The sequence below is a fragment of the Pinus tabuliformis genome, chromosome J (genome assembly GCF_031772625.1).
Source record: "Pinus tabuliformis cultivar Carrire ecotype Pingquan chromosome J, CPIR1, whole genome shotgun sequence".
NCBI classification, from domain to species: Eukaryota; Viridiplantae; Streptophyta; class Pinopsida; order Pinales; family Pinaceae; genus Pinus; species Pinus tabuliformis.
In genome coordinates this window covers 42,821,047-42,838,970 of record NC_142295.1, presented here as the reverse complement: position 1 = coordinate 42,838,970, position 17,924 = coordinate 42,821,047, and the positions used below count along the sequence as shown (strand labels likewise).

Below are 17,924 nucleotides of genomic sequence, written 5' to 3'. Positions count from 1 at the left end.
AGCCAATCTAAGGCGCCTCCGAGGAGGTTTTCGCCTTAGATTTCTATTTTCCTTTTTTTCATTTTTTTTTGTTTTTCTTTTTTCTTTTTTTTCTTTTTTTTTTCTTTTTTCTACCCTACCCTACTTGAAAAACAAAATCATTTTCAAGTATAAGAATACTTCCAATGGAGCCATGTGCACATCGAGATTAGAGACAAGATGATGTAAAGGCTCGGAATGCATGCTTTGACAACTATCCAACTTTCAGAGACAACATGATCTGACTTTGAAAGTACAAAACATAGCTGAGGAGGAGAGTACTGCTGCAACTTAGTGACCTTCTGAAACCATATCTCAATATAGCTTTGATATCCTTGGTCATCTTGCTGATTTGGATCATTCTTCATGTCACCTTCTATCATGACCTTCTGATCTTCCTCTTGTTGTTGATTTTTCTCTTGAATACATGGAAGATTTGATGGTAACCATGAGGAAGCTTTCTTGATCTCTGATTCTGATCTCTTCTCCTCATCAAGTGCAGCCCATGGTTCTTTGATCTTTTCTTTTGAATCTTCTTCTGCTGGATGTGATCCTTCAATGCTTTCAAGATGATCTCTTTTTTGCAATGCTTTTCCTGAGCTTTGGTGAACATCATTGAGCTCAAAAGGAGTCATTTGCACATGTTGTGCCTCAGATTTGCAATTGGGTTGAGCTGCTCCATTGTATGGCTTTGGAAATGGTACGGGTAGTTGAGTGGAGGTGTGAAATTGAGATGGAGATGGATGGCATTGTGGTTGGGTAGGCATTTGGGGTTGCCTTGGTGGAGGAGGAGGCAATGGTTGTGGATGAGCAGGTGGTGGAGGAAAATGAGCGGGATGAGAGTTGTACTGGGGCCTCCACTCCTGATAAGGTGCATTCCACTGAGGCTGTGGCTGAGCATAAGAGTGAAACGGATGAGCAGCTGGTTGGGCATAATATGGATCTATGAAGGAACAAGGAGGAGGTGTGAACCAGGAAGGATGAGCAGGGGGACCCCAAGAAGGCATGAAGGTGGCTTGGTAAGGGTCATAATAGGTCTCGGGTGTCCCTTGTAGTTCCTGCTGGTAGGGTGCGGGTCCAGGTGGCCTCCTTTGGTTCATATAACAGAGTGATTCAGTGGCTCCCTTGGCTCTTTGATATGTAGCTTTGATTCTGGGCAAGGAAGGGCACTGATCTGTAGGATGGTATTCTTCACAGATGAAACACACTTCTAGAGGGTGCATTGGACATTCGTTCCTAGGATGCTTTCTAGTGCACCTAGGACAAAAAATGGCCAAAGCCCTCTTGGCTTCTTCTTGCTTCTTTTGGATCCGCAAGGTATCCAGTTGCATGGCAAGAAACTGCCTCATATCACTCTTGAAATCTTCGATCTGATTTGCAAATTCATCTTTGGACAAGGGACTGCTCCCAACATTTCTGCTTGTAGCCATTTGCTTCAGAGGAATGTTTCTTCTTCTTCTCCCCTAGAGGTTCTTCAGATATGTCTTGATGTCCACCCAGGGGTTCTTTCATCACAGCCATCGAAGAAGAACGTTGGCTGTGTGAAGCAGTAGGGGTGTTGTGCAGTCAATTTTCTAACTTATCTCTACTCCTACAAAGCATGAAATGAAATCTTTTTGGTTGATTTTTGCTTTTTCCTACTTCTACTTGCAAAACTGAAATAGATTAAACTGCAACTAACTATCTTGCGAAAATGAAAATGCGGAATTGAAATGAAAACAGGAAAGGACTAATCTATTTTGCTCAAATGAAATTGCAGGAATGAAATGCTAGGCTATGCTTGCGGAATTGAAATGCTAATCTACGCTTGCAGAAATGAAATTGCGGAATTGAAATGCTAATCTATAAAAGCAAGAAATGCTAATCTACTTTTGCATAAATGAAATTGCATCATGGAAATGAAATAAACTACTTAGCAGAAGGTTGTAGTAGAAAATAGAAGAATAGCAACAATCACCAATACTCTGACGCTTCCCCGGCAACGGCGCCAAAAAGATGGTGGGCTCCAGTATTGTAGCAATAATGCTACAACTCCTAGAGCTCCCTTCTTTAATTTTATCAACCCGGTAGTTCGTAACAAACTTGGAAGCGACGGTGCTGTATGCACAAGTACTAGCTCTTGCCGCAGCTGTCACTTGGTCAGCTGGCACAAGTCCGCTAGGGGCTCAAGCCAACTTCTATGAGCTCTTAGAAGAAGTTTTTTAACTGATGGACGAAAGCTAACTCAAAGGAAGCTAATCTGCTTGCGGAAAGAAACTGAAAGCCAAACAGAAACGCAAACCCTAATTCTACCAACTAGTCCTACTGATGCAAAAAGGAGAATGCAAACTATGAGAAGAGATGCCATTACTTCTAGGAAGGTAAAATGCATGTGTCTAAGTTATCACTATCTGAAGAAAACATCTTTTTGTATTTTTGATTAAGTTGTTGGAATTATCATGCATGTGCTTCTAACTAGTTTTCCACTGTGCAGGGATGGATCAAGGGATGAAATGCTTTGGGAAAGGTTGGGATGGTACAAAGAGGGTCTAAGGGATCCCTAGCATTCTTTCTGAGAGTTTCACAAAGTCTGGAGGCCATGCAACCGTGTTTATGAACTTCTACAGGAAGTCTGCAGGGGTTTCTACAGGATGTTCAGAGATTTCTACAGGATGTTCTGAAACGAGGATTTTGGAGGATGGATGGAGGGAAAAAGGTGGACGAATGAGTATGGAGGTGAAATAGGGGTGTGAAGAGGCCTAGGACTTGGTGGATGAGGCTAAGGAGCGATTGGATTTGTTCAAGGATGGAGGAAGCGACGATGCACAAGAATGTAGTAATTAGGGCAAGGTGGGGAAAGTATGGCAAATGAAGGGTGCGAATCATGGACTAAGGGTTGGAGCAGATTATCAGATGGATTATGGGTAGATAGAGAAGGATAACAGGTACTCTGCAAGTGGTTTTTCAAACTGGACAAACAAAGACATGCAAGAAAACAAAGATCTAGTTATGCTACCCTAATATGACCTAGCTAACAGTAACAAGAATGGAAAGCAGCTTATTCAAAATGAAATGCATGAACTAACTTATGCCACTAAGAAATCATCAACTGAAGCATTTAACACTACTAATATTAACATCTACAAATGAGGATTCCAACACTAAGAATTGCATGGCAAAGCAAAACAGCGTTTTTGTTGGCAGCAAAGTCACATTGGTCCCAGCTCATGATTCCACAAAGGGGGAGGTGAGATCCAAGGTGTTTGGCAGCCTTTTTCTGAAGATCTTCCCTGTGATTAACCTATCAAGCAAATCTGAACATTAAAAACCTTTTCTAATCATCAAAAGCAACCTAAACAACAACACGACATTTAAATCTAAATAGCAGATTTTATTATGAGAATGCAGCAAAGACACATAAAGATAAACAAAGGAGGTACTGGGCGCTTGAGATGGGCCCAAACCCAAGAGCTACAGCCTCCTAAGAAAGATTTAGAGCTGGTGCAAAGCTGGATTCATCTTTATTAACCAAGAATGAAGAGTTACATCAAAACTGTTCACAAGGAGAACTTGAACATGAGCTGAAAGCAAAGCTAATCTATTGCATAAAAATCGAACTACAAACTAGCTAACTAATGGCTAAAACAAAATGACTAACTGGCTATAAAATGACTAACCCCTAGCTAACCAAAATGATGCCCTAAGCCTTCTTATTTATACAATTTGAGGACCCAACAGTCCTCCTAAAATTTAGGGACTTGGCTGCCCAAGACTTGTAGTTAACAGCAGTCCTACTTGACTTGCTTGGCTGCCCTTGTGCTCATTGATTTGGTGGCCTTTGAACTCCGAGCTGATGGTGGAGAATTCGAGGTAAGGGCCCATAAATGAGGGGGACACCTTCCTACAAATCCTCTAGCTTGTTCTCCCACGAATTTGGCTGCCAAGTGCTCATTAAGACCTTCAATTTTGTCTCCAAGTTGACCAAAAAGGCTACACAAAGCACCCATTAGACTTGTTGGCATAATGACTAACCAAATTCACTCTATTAACATAAAAATAATAAAAAACATGCGATAAACAAATGAGAATGGTGGACTAAGCCAAATTAGGAGGTTGAAAGAGCCCAAATAATTGTACATTTTTGAGGCTCATCACCCTGCTCTTTGCAAACTTTCACTGATGGGAGGAGAACCGATATAAGAGGAATCACAAAGATGAATGGACCAATGACTGGATAAGGAGTGATTCCTAAAGCCAATTCATAAGAGAGACTCAATTGAGTGGCTTGCTTGAGAAGCAAGGTGATGGGTTCTCTAGGAAGGGCTAAGAGGACACTTGAGCTTAGGTTTGGAGGATATCTCTTGATAATAAGTTTCCTAGACCTAAGAATCCTTGTGTTCGAATGGCTTTGATGTAATCCTTGTGAAATTTGTGTTATAAAGTTGTGGGACCACAAAGAACCCAAGTAGACCCAAGCTAGGTCAAGGGTATGGAGCAATGTTGCACGAAACGGGGAAACGGGTATGAGTTTCCGAAACGGGAAGCGATACGAAACGCGACCTCCCCAAATTTTGGAAACGGGGAAACAATATATATATATATATATATATATATAGATATATATATAGATATATATATATATATATTAGGACATTTAAGAAATATGTGCAATCATAAAGCATATATGATACATTCTAATTTATTACATTATAATAAAATTGTCAATTGTCAATGCATAAACTATAAGTATCTAAATTTACATCACATTTACTCATGAATAATCACATAATGAAAATAGAAATATCCAAAATCAGCCACGAGAAATTTCTAATTTTTTGTCTCGTGCTTGATTGGGAGTCTCCTCCTACATAGTCGAATGACCTTAGTGCTCTTGATTAAATACAAGTTTCATACCCTAGTACCCTACATTCTCTTGATTATTGGGAGTCTCCCCTGCATAGAGGGCTTTGTTCTCTCGATTAAATACAAGTTCCATACCCTAGTACATGATAAAATCCAATGGAAACATTGCAATCCCCCCAATCCTGAAATCCTGAAAAACAGATAAGTCTGCTGGATTTTGAGTGAGATCAAAAATTCTACTTTCTCCATATGAAATCCAATGAGGGCGAAACCACTCTCAAACATCCTGAGTCATTTCATGGTAATGTTAAAAATTTAAGTAAAAGGATGAAAATGAAAAATAAAGGAGAATATCACTTTTACTTTAAGAATTTAACATTACCATGAACTGCATATCAACACTAGGGCAAAAGTTCACTTTTATAACTTTAGACAGGCATCTAGAAGCAACTAGAAGTCACTAGGCTAATGTAAGAATAGATTAGAAAACAAATAAAAAAAAAATTTAAAAACACAAGTAAATGCTGAAACGTGGGTTGTACGGTCCTGAAACGCGTTTCAGGCCGTACTGGCCACGTTACAGTTTCGTGAAACGTGGCAGTATGGTCCGAAACGCATTTCAGGGCCGTACCAAACGCGTTTCAGCGTTTCGTACTCGTTTCCGTACGGAAACGCCCTCCCACCCCACGTTTCCTGCAACATAGGTATGGAGTTGATCACCAATTGAGGGGCTTGACCTGACTAGGGAGGAGAATAGGATCAAAGGACTAATTTTCTTTGAAATATAAATGCAATGACCCAAGTGAGGACACTAAACTAAAATAAACCTAGGCAAAGAAATGGTCTTGCTGCTAGGGCTTGCTATATCTTGAGATTCCACTGTCGAATTTGCTCAAATTTGGAAGACCTCTTTTCAGAAAACCCCAGCGCAATAGTGGACCAAAATTTAAGGTGTTTGGATGGCTATCAAAAATTTCGCTTGATGCCCTAGGTGGCCTATTAGGGTTATGCCTAGAATTCGAAAAAAGTGAAGAAAAGAAGGGTTATTTTGACCACCAAAGGGGGCGAGGATCGGTGCCTTACTTCTTGGGCTTAATGGAGTCAAGATACACCTAGATCGACAATTTTTGTGAGCTTAGGAGCTCTAATTGACCTTCACTATCCTTTCCAAGGGCAACAACTAAGTTAGAAAGATTTTATACTTCAAATTTGCAAAGCAGATGAAGTTGCGAGGTCTTTCAACCTAACAGATGCCTCTAGCAACATTCACTCAATCCCTCAAAGAGTAGTGCATGCCTTAAATCACTTATCCAAGCTCTCCAGAAGAATTCCACATTATTTTAACCCATACAAGAATAATGATAACAATATCATGGAGCAACAAATAAGATAACAAGAATAGAATTAAGATTTCACTTACAAGAGGGAGAGAGTATATCCATTCATCCTTCACATTAGGGAGAAGCTCCAAAGACAATAGCGAAAATTCAAACATCATAGTGCATCAAGAAACTCTAGCAAATTTGTCCAACGAAGAAGTGTGGAAAACTCTCAAGAGATACTAATCCAATCCAAGTGATGATGAGAGGAATGAATGAGCCTCTCATCAGTTTATATCCTCTCTAAAGAGTTTGATTTGCCTAATTAGGCCTAATTAAGCCCCAAATAATAATATAATGTGCAATAATAACATCCCTTGGTGACAAGCCTACCAAGTAGCTCAATAACATAAAAAAGAAGCCTCTCAAGAGGGTAGAATAATCAACATAATGAATCGTTGGGCCACTGAGAAGGCCTAGTGGAGTCCAAAGTGTGTCATGTTGAGAGAACGGACTCCAAACATAGTGGACAAGGGGTTGGCCCCTTGATATCCAAGCAAGTCCTATGCGGTGTCCCCAAGTGGGTGTGGGGACACTATGACATCCTCATGGGTCTCCAAGTGGATCGATAATGCCTGTAAACCATCTGTAAGGGCTTGGATGATTACATAAGCCCTCTCCTTGTCTCTTGCAGTGATACACATCCTCATCTAGACCCTAGAACCTCTACCAAGCATAGTTTTAAAAATCGGTCAGCATGAACCAAAAACCTATCAAACCGGTTGGTTCATTGGGCGACTAGGTCAAACCGGTCAAAAAACCCTATGTAAGGGCCCATTTCTCCTAAAAACCACAAAAATCAGACCAAACCGGCCGTTTTAGGACAAAACCGACCAATTTATGGTCAAACGGTCAATTCCATCCTAAACCGATCAGTTCATTGCCAAGCCCAGCACTGACCCACACGGCGTCCTTTAGGAAGCTTCCTGGGTGTTTTGGAGGCAAATTAAGGGTTGTTTCCCTCCAAAAACACCCTCTCCAAGTCTTTAAAAGGAGCTCACCCCCCTCATTTGCTTCACACATCTCATTTGCAGTTTTTGTGAGTATGATTGGGAGCTTGGAAAGTGTTGCGTTTTTGCTGGAGTAGTCATCTTGGAGGCTTGGAGTTGGAGTTGGAGCTATTTTGGAGATAGTTTGGAGTTGTTAGTAGAGTTGGCATCTTCAGGAGCAAGCTAAGGAAGCTAGTTTGCATTTCCAGGTAAGGATTTTCACTTGAAAATTTCCTCATTTCACTATTGTCCATGTATTAAATTCTTTTATGTGTTTTATGCCATCAAATCTTTAGTTTTATGCCATCAAATTTTGTAGGTTACATATGCATTTTTTTTCCTAAATTTATCCTAGATTTTCCATTTTTCTTAGCTGCAATTTTTTTGAAATGGCAGATTTCTTTGCAAATTTTAATTATTTCAAGCCAACATGGGTCCAAAAGCCAAGGACACTGCATGGTTTCATTGTGATGTGATTGATGGAAAAATGATATGCAAATTTTGCAATAAATCTATTGGAGGTGGGGCTATTCTCATATTCAAACAACACTTGGGTGGGATAAGAGGCCAAGTAAAGCCATGTCAAACACCAAAGGAAGTGTTAGGTCCTATTAGGGAAAAATACCTTGCCAAGTTTGAAAAGTTTGAGGAGAATAAGGTTAGGGAGAAGGCCACCCAAGAAGAAATGTCAAGGAAGAGGGAATTATTACAAGCCATGAAAGAGAGTGGGCATGATGATTATGAGATTCAAGACTCCTCTTCTATCTCTTCAACCAATGACCTCTTTCACTATGTTCCTCCACTCTTGGCCAACCATCCAAAGGAACAAAGAGAACAAACATCCAGAGTTATTTCTCATCCTCTTCCAACACTGCCTCTGCTAATCCCACTTCCTCCTAGCCAAGCCGTCAACCCACTTTGGATGAACATTGGAAAAAACAATGCAAAAAAACTTCTTATCAATACATTGCTAGATGGTGGTATGATGCAGATATCCCATTTAATGTTGCTAGCTCACCTTATTACAAAGCTCTGTGGGACACTGTTATAGTTGTAGGAAAGGGCTTCAAAGGCCCTACTATGCATGACTTAAGGGGAGCTCTTTTGCAAAAAGATATTTCTTCCATTGATCAGTATTTGGCTGAGTATAGAGAGTCATGGCTCAAAAGAGGTTGTTCCATCATGTCAGATGGATGGACCGATGGAAAGAACCGCACTATCATTAATTTCCTTGTTTCTTGCCCTCAAGGAACCATGTTTTTGAGATCAGTTGATACATCTAATAAGGTGAAGGATGCAACCCTTCTATTTGAGCTTTTGGATGAGATTATTTAGAACAGTGTTACTTGGGAGCGGGAGCGAAAGCGGGAAGTGAGAGCGAAAACGAGAGCAGGAGCAACATTTTCAAAAGCTCCCAGTTTGGGAGCGAATCCCGAAGCGATTTTTATACAATATATATATATTTTTATATTTTGATACATATATGTCAACAAAAACATGTAGAATGATGAATTAGATATAAAAAAACATAAAAAAAACATAGATTGATCATTGAACCATCAACCATATAACATCAATCATCTAGAAGTTACAATCTTGATTCTTCATCAACCACGTCCACAAGTTAGTAACATACAACCTAAGTCACCTAACATGGGGATTCAGGATTCGTAGGATTCGGGGATTCGAGTGTCGGATTCAGACTTGTTGACCCCCTCGGAACAGGACATGTAGGATCCATTATATATTATTTTATTAAAATATATATAATATATATATATATATATATATATATATATTAAAAATTAGATATTTCTTACACAAATTCTAATTAATGATACAAATTCATTGATTTCAAACATAGATCTTCATCTATAGCATGCATAGCACATACAAAATTGAAAATTCAAATACATGTCATTGTTAGTGGTCACATAAATCATGATTCATAATTCATAAATGAAAGACAACTTACAACCAAAAGATAGTAAGATAAAGACACTAACAACTGTAGTTTTCTCATTAAGTCATCAAATCAAAATGTGTTACATAGGTAGTGCTGGTGCAATGCCAATGGCAAATAGAAATAGAAAATATAAAACAACTACAGGTATACAAGCCTCAAGGCAATAGGTAGTCATCAATCCTCAGAGTCATCATCAGAATCAACATCAATGTCCTCATCATCATGGTCACCACTGCTCTCCTCTGAATCCTCCTCCTCCCCTGTATCCATAATCATCTCTACATCTGCTGGTGTGGAGGATGACCCCTCTATGTCATCAAATCTAACAGGCTCTAGCACTGGATCATTGAGATCCATGTTGGCCAATGCCAACTCAACACTATTGTCCAAACCCATGTCATCAGGAAAGACATCCCACATCTTTGTCTTTCCCCTCAACCACACTTCCCTCTGCCTGTAAATAAGACGAAGGTTGGTGTGCACATACACCATTGTCTCTGCCCTGGACTGCTCAAGCCTACTCTTCTTCACACTATACAAATTCCCATATGTGCTCCAATTCCTCTCGCAACAAGAGGATGAAGTCACCTGAGAGAAGATCTTCATGGCTAACTGTTGAAGAGGAGGGCTTGTTGCCCCATGATTTGCCCACAAAGAATAGGGCTTCTTAGCCCCCCGTCTCTAACCACATCATATCCTACAAATCGATCAATGCCAATGGAAAACTCTGCAAAGGCATCCTCCACCTCATCAAGCAATGCACTATCCTGAAAAACCCCCCTGAATGCCTCTTTCCTCCCCTGTGAGATTTCACCATCCATGTGAGGAAGGAATCTGTGGGAAGGTCCACCATTCAGCCACTCATGGTTGTAGTATTTAGGGTTCAATGAGTGAGCCAAACAATGTAAAGGTGTACAATTCTTGTCCCATCTTCTGACAAGAATATCCTGTATAGTATCACAGAAGGCCTCTGGTGATGTCTCATATTCGGGGCACTCACTCTGTAGAATAATGCTCCTCACAGACTCAATCATGGAATCCCATCCCTCATAAACCTCTCCTAGGATGGGTTTGTCTGTATCTACAAATCAAAGAAAAGAAATGATAGGGTCCATGATCTGAATAATTAGATCTACCCTCTCCCACCAAGCATCATCTAGCACTGTGTCCTTCACTCTTTTAGAGGCTACCTGATCTGTCTTTCTCCAAAAGGACCAAAACTCAGAAATAACCATGGACCCAAGAGTGGTCTTGACCTCCCTCAACCTCTTCAACATCATGAATGAAGAGGCAAACTGTGTATCAGCGATCTTCAACAATGATAGATTGGTGTACTCCTTGTAGATAGTGAGGGCATTTGTATGATTTTGCACAAAGTTACGGATATGTCGTGCATCCTCAATAATGTTACCAATCCAAAGCACATCAAAAACAATGGATTTCAGTGCTAAGTTCAATGAATGGACAATGCAAGGTGTCCAAAACACTTGTGAATATTTAGCTTCCACAATCATGCCAGCAGCCTTGCAAACAGGTGCATTATCTGTAATGACTTGCACACAAGAATCAACACCTACATATTTAATAAATTTAATAAATAACTCAGCAATAAATTGTGCATCCTTGTATTCTCCAAGTGTATCCACTACTTTCAAGAAAACGGGATCATTCAAGGAAGACACCATGAAGTTGATGATTGGGTGTCGTGCTGGATCTGTCCATCCATCAGAAACAATGCTAACCCCAGATGTTGGCCCTGATGATACAATAGGCTCAAGCATTTTTTGCACCTCTTTTTTTGCCTTCGTCAACAATGTGATTCTCAGCTTCTCTGACCCAGGAGGCACATACCCTGATGGAGCCCCTTGAGTTAGAGCTCGGCACATCTCAATAAATAGAGGTGAGCGTGCAACATTAAATGATATGAAGTTTTGATAGAAGAAGAAGGCAATGGTGAGATCAAGCTCTTCCCGTCTCTCTTTTTGGAAAATCTTGTCCATTGGACCAAGTGCAATTGCTCTTCTTTTTGCTGCTTGTCCCCCAACAGAAGTAGAACTCTCAAATGGAAATTTGGTGGTGCCTTTCCTCAAAAATGGAAGGGGGTCTTCATTCTTGGGTTTCCTTGATTTTGAAGCCACATTTTCCATACCAACATTGGACTCCTTTTCCATTTCTTTCCTCTTTTGTAAAGGAACAGCTTTACAAGCTCCAATCCCACAACCCGGTAAAGCCAACAAATGGCCTTTCACACGGAAATATGTGCTTTTGAAAGCAATGTGACAAAAGTTGCATCTCCATTGCACATTGCCTCCTCCCTTCCCCTTGGTGCTTGTCCCATCCTCTCTTGTGACATATTTCCACAAGGGACATTTTTCAATGTTGTCTTTAGGTCCTCCTCTTCCCTCAACATTACTTGCAGCAGACTCTGATGATATTGGGGGAGCAAGGGCATCTCCAATGGAGACATTCTTGCCCTTCCTTTTCCCCCTAACTGCTGCCTTTAATTGAGACATGAATACTGTAAAAAAAAATGAACAAAACATGCACAAATTTGTAAACAAAAAATCATATACAAACTGCTGTAATAGAATAAGAAATGAAAAAAAATGGAGCTGAAATGCACTTACGTGGTGCTTGAATCTCCTTCCCGAATGCTCTACTCCCTTAGCTCCTTGCTCCAAACCCTTATCTCCTTGCCCACAGCTCAAACAATGCAAAGACAAATGACAAACAGCGTGAAACAATAAAGGAAATGCATGCTTTTTAACCCCCGGGAGGCTGTTTTTTCGGATATGAATCCTAGAATCGTGATTCGCTGAGCATGTACAGGATTCGTATGAATCCTATTCGGACTCGTTGAATCCAGTTTTGGGATACAAATTCCCAGCGAATCGTATCCGATTCGCGATATTCGGATTCGCCTGGGTATATCAACGAATCTGGTTACTTAGCATACAACATATTGAGTCTCGTAGTCGTGAATCATGATTCATGATTCATCAATCTTAAAGTTTCAACTTCAAGCTTTCAAAATTGAAAATTCAATATATAACATTTATCATCATTAATCACCAAAGTTGTACTTGTAAGCTAAGATTAACCATTACAAGAAATAATATCTAACATGAAATGAAATGTTATAAAATGAATTATCAAATGAAATGAAACAACTTTCACGAAGCATCATATTCATAATTCAAAATCATTACCAATGAGTTATAATTGCCAACTTCAAACTTCAAACTTAAATTGTCACAGTCATATATTGTTTACAAAAAATATCATTATGATATCAAAGAGTCAAGACTCAACAGTTATGAAAACTAATAGAAACTAGAAAAGACAAATAAACTGTAAATCTATTATCTACTACTACATGTGGCCATTGCCACGAGAAGTGTCTAATGTATGAGCAAGTTGTGGTGGTCTTCTAGGAGTCTTCCCGCACAGACTGACAACCAGAACCAGAAGGCACATTTCCTCCACGCGAGGGTGTAGATGGAGGCAGCGATAGCAAAGGAACAAGACTTGGAACTCGAGCACTGCTACTGGATGGTGGAGGTAGCATGGTTGTTGTTTCATCTTCCTCTCTCATAAGTTTCGCTTCCAGTTCTTCAATATGTATAGTGCCATCCTCCAAATTATCATCCTCTGGGTGGTTGTCCCAAATTTTATATGTTGGATCCTCATAAGTCCGATCACAGTAATGATTCAACAACCTCAAGTTGTAGTGCACATAAAGCAAGCTTTCTGCCTGGTTTTCATTGAGCATGTTTCTTTTCACATTATGTATGAAGCTGAAGGTGCACCAACACCTCTCTGCAGAAAAAGTATTTACAACCTGCAAGAGAACTTTTTTTGCCAATTTTGGCAAAAGTCCATGGCTGCCATATGATTCCCACCATGTGAGAGCATCAAATCTGTCTCTATCTTCCATTGCATGAAAGGTACCAAACAAACCAGTGCAACTGAAGTATCTGCCTATTTCAAGAGGCACACTAGCACATTCCTCCCTGTCAGGTATCAACTTTTCTAATGCTTTCAAAATATCCTGTAGATACCTCTTCATCTATATGGGGTTTGGCCCTAACTCCACCCCCTAGTGCAGGTTGGCCCAACCAAGATATAGAGTAGTATTTTGGCGTAAGGATATACGCCAAGCAATGTAGTGGAACATTAAGTTTATCCCACCATGCACACACACAATCGTGAATCAGTTTGTACAAGTTGGGATCATTTTTATGAACAATATCTTTTATTTGCCCCAACATGGTATCCATCTACTCATACACCTCGCCAATTACTGGTTTATCTGTATCTGCAAACCGAATCATGTGATAAATGGGCATCATGAAATCCAATACTTGCCTCACACGTGCCCAAAATATACCATCAAGAGCAGCCTCCTCCACCTGTTCAAAACCTTGCCTTTTAGCTGCATTTGTAGCCTTTTCCTTTAATACCTGCCAGTGTGGACTTGATACCATGCTAGCCAATGACTCTCTTACCTTCAAAAGGCGCCTGAAGGTGAGGTAATAGCTACCAAATCTAGTCCTCACAATCTTCAACAACTCCAATCTTGAGTGACTGCAGAAAAGGCCATGGGTATTGCTATCATTTGTAATAAATTTTATCATTTGTTTGCCTTTCTTGTACAAATCACCAATCCATTTGTATTGTTCATTTTTGTTCTTAACAATATCATGCATCAAAAGGTTCATTGTGTGAACCAAACACCCAGACCAAAATATGTTGGGGTATTTATCCTCAATAATTGCTCCCGCTGCCTTACAATTAGGAGCATTATCAGTGATGACTTGGATGACATTGTATGGCCCATTACGGTCAATTGTTTCAAGTAATGGTTCTACAATGTTGATGGCGGTCTTGAACTTGTCTAAGTAATCATATGCTGAAAGAAAGATGGCACCACTAACAGACACAGCAAGAACATTTATCAATGGCTTGCCTTTTACATTTGTCCATCCATCAGATACAATGGACACCCCATGGTCAGTCCAAGAACTTGTCATTCTATTCAAAGAATGTGATATTTTTGCTTTTTCATGATCAAGTCCAACGGTTCTTGCCTTGTCATACCCAGGGCTCTTGTATCCTTTAGGGGCATCATTTATGGCAGAAACCATTTCATGCCAATAAGATGAGGGAAGAACATTGAATGGTATCCCACATTCATAGAGAAACCTGTAAACTTTTGAATCCACATCATTCCTACACCCTTCATCAAGGAAATCTGATATGGTTCTACGCCTTAAACCTGGTGACCCTGTGCCTCCATATCCATTGCCTTGGGAGGATCCTGAAGGAGTTCTTTGTGCATGTGATTGTGAGCTTGGTTCAAAGAAACCCTTTGATTTTTTAGATTTGTATTGGGTTTCCTCCTCTTCCCTTATGTATTTGGCTCTATCTACTGCTGACACACCTGTAAAAGTTTTGATTCCTATTTGTTTATCTCCATCCCATGGCATTTTCTTGTAGAGGTGTTTTCTGGCACAGGTGTATGAACCTGTGTAATTATTGTTGCAATGAGGGAAATGAAATTTAGTAGTTCCACCCTCTGTCCCTGCTTCAAGCCTATTAACATATTTCCACAATGGGGTTTGGTCTTGTTTAGTTTTTTGAGCTGACTCATGTTCACTTTCCTCCAGCTCCTCCTCACCAGGGTTTTCATCAAATCCACTATGTCCCCCTTCTTCATTTTCAATTTCAACCCTCCTTTTTATACTCTCCAACACCATAATAACCAAAAAAGGAACCAAGAAGAAGAAAATGCCAAGAAATATAACCATGATGTTTGAAATTTGAAGTTTTAATCTACAAAATTTTAAAAAATGGAATGGGAATGGGAATGGGAAATAGAGAAAATTTATTTATTTATTTAGGAATAATTTAATAAACATTAAAAAAAATAAAAAAAATTGTTAGACACTCTATTCAATATTGTAGAGCCTACCTCTTTTGGCGTCCAATCTCCCCTTGCTCCTTGCTTTCTCTTGCTCCTTGCTCCTTGCTCCTTGCTCTCTCTTTCTCTCTCCTTGCTCCTCACTCTCTCCTTGCTCTCTCTCACTCTCTCCTTACTCCTCACTCTCACCCTCTCTCAATCTCAATCTCACTCTCACTCTCACAATGTTGAAATGAAACCCTCCCTCCCTCCCTCCCTCCCTCCTTTTATTTCCAAAAGAACTTGTTGTCGCGCAAACTGACACGACAACGCTCAGACCGGGGGCTGTCACTCTGATCCCCGGTCTCTCCGTTTAAGCCTGTCTCCCACGGCTAAGGGGGGTAGACCCTGAGGAAAGATGAAGGCCAACTGCCACAACAGTTGGGCCGGGAGAAGAGATGCACTAAAATGGTTTTATTGATTTGATAGACCAGTGCCTAAATGAGTACTTTCTAGGTGATATAAGAGCGTAAATCATAAACAGCAATCACCATTCATCAAATGATCGGAACAAAGCTTTAAATATCCAGCCAAAATAAGAGAAATAATTTCGCTTCAAATAACAGAGAAACCAGATATCTAATTTGGATTTAGATCTCAGCGTGAAAGATATGCAATGATAAACGACTGAATGCGGTAAAAGTAATTCTCCACACACAAAAAAAAGAAATTTTTATGCTTTTTTAAAACTTTTTTTTTTTTTTTTTTTTTTTTTTTTTTTACTTTTTTTTTTTTTTTAAATGCAACTATATATATAAAAAAAAAGGAATTTAAAATCTAAATGTTAAATCCTAAAGAACTAAAACCTATATAACAAAAACAAAACTATTCAAAATCTAAACAAGCAAATATTTTAATAATTAAAATCTAAAACTAATCCAAATCATAACCAAAACATTTTAAATTTTTTTTTTTTTTTTTTTTTTATATATGAAATTAAAACTAAAGAAAAATTTGAAACGATAAAAAAAATGAAATCTAAATGAACTTAACTATAACTAAAACCCTATTCTAAAACGAGAAACAAAAAATTTACAAACCTATGGCTATGCTTACGCTATCCAAAAAAGACACGTCGAATTCATTCAAAGGCTAATTAAATGGGAACGAAACCAACGATTTTAATGAACACTACAGCAAATCTATGATAAACCCTTGCCACACCGCATATGTGAAACGTCTTCAGGTAAATCGCTGTCACGATTGAGGAATCAAAGCGGAAAAGGAAAAGCAAACTGTGCGTTCTCCCTTGGCTAGACGAGGATATAGACCACCTGTAACCTACGCATAAACTCCAAAACGAAAATGTGTTTCCTCACAGGCCGAAAAAAATTATGAATGCAGGGTGATTCAATGGCGTGAACAAGGGTGTATAAGAGCATAACGCTCTCAAATGCGTGCACAGGATCAACGCACAAATGCACAGATAACGGCGGCAATGGTAATCAGATTTACTGAGAATGGGGAAACGCAGAGGTTACCTGGCTAACTCGGGGGCTTGACGGCTTTGAAACCTTACATGCACGCGGTCAGACGAAATGATAGATAAAATGGAAACTGAGACTCAAATCAAAACCACAATGATGCTAGGCAGAAGATCATAAACGTTGTTTCTGAAAAGTATGGCGTAAATAGAAAAGAGTTGAAATGTTCATTTACTGAATCCGCAGGCTTTGCAGACTCAGACACCAGATGGCGGCGTTTTGACAGCCTCGAGCTCAGAAAAAAAAATGATGATATTAACACGTATTTTCACGAAGATCAACAATTCAACAAAATGATTTGGAGCGTACCTGAGGATGCTGCGTTGAAGGAGCTCTATTAAGATCGAATCTTCTTTCCTGAGCGGGATGCGTTGACAGAGGCTCTGCTGACGTTTTTTCTTCTTTTTTTTTTTTTTTTTTTTTATATCTTGGGCCTATAACCTGCTCAAAGAAAAACGAAAGTACAGCAAATATACAAAATTTTGCAGTAAACCCTCAAAAAATTTTTTGCTAAAATCAAATTTTTCACAGCTCTAGAACAGCTAGATTCAACAATGATTGCAGTAACATTTTCAAGCTATCAAACATTTGAACTTTACTGTGAAAATAAAGAAAATCCCTCATGTAAAACAGGAGATAGACTCTAAAAGATTAACCCAGGGCACAAACAGCTGGGCTCTGCACAGAACAGCTTGTGGGAGTCGGCTGGTTCAGCCCAGAACTTCCCCAAACGCCCACAAATAACCTTCACCTAAAAGTTTCCTGCACACCTCAAGCAAGCATCAGCAAAAAAGGGCAAGAAATGCTGCTAGATTTCAAGAGAAAATGGAGATACCTGCCATTTTCCAGAAACCCTACAACATTCAGACCCTAGCACGTGAGCAAGATACCTGTACTCACAATGCTCTGAAGAAATCAGCTATGTTAACTGTTTGAGAACTGAAATATGCAGAAAAAGCAAACACCTCACAGCAATTCCAGAGAGTAACACCAGCCAGTTTGAACCCCAAAGTCTTTTTTATTAACCAGAAATCAGTTTACAAGAGAGCTTTCAGTACAGACTCACAGATCAGATAAACCTGAAAATGACCCCCTAAGACCCTACATAAAGGAAATGATCCCAACGGCTAGTTTTGGGTGATCCACAAAAATATTATTATTTTATTGCTTAGGGTTTTTGCTTTATGCCTTTTTTATTATTATTTTTTTTTTTTTTTTTTATTATTATTTTAATTTTTCAAATTTTTAGATTTTTTTTTTTTTTTTTTTTTTTTTTTATATGAA

At 39.3% G+C, this 17,924-nt stretch overlaps 1 protein-coding gene across 2 annotated transcripts in view; it reads right to left on the bottom strand.

Moving 5' to 3' along the window:
• The window catches only part of LOC149225390 (ABC transporter C family member 2-like), a 500,427-nt gene that overhangs the window by 79,931 nt on the left and 402,572 nt on the right, over window positions 1-17,924 (bottom strand). The gene's annotated exons all lie outside the window — the stretch shown is intronic.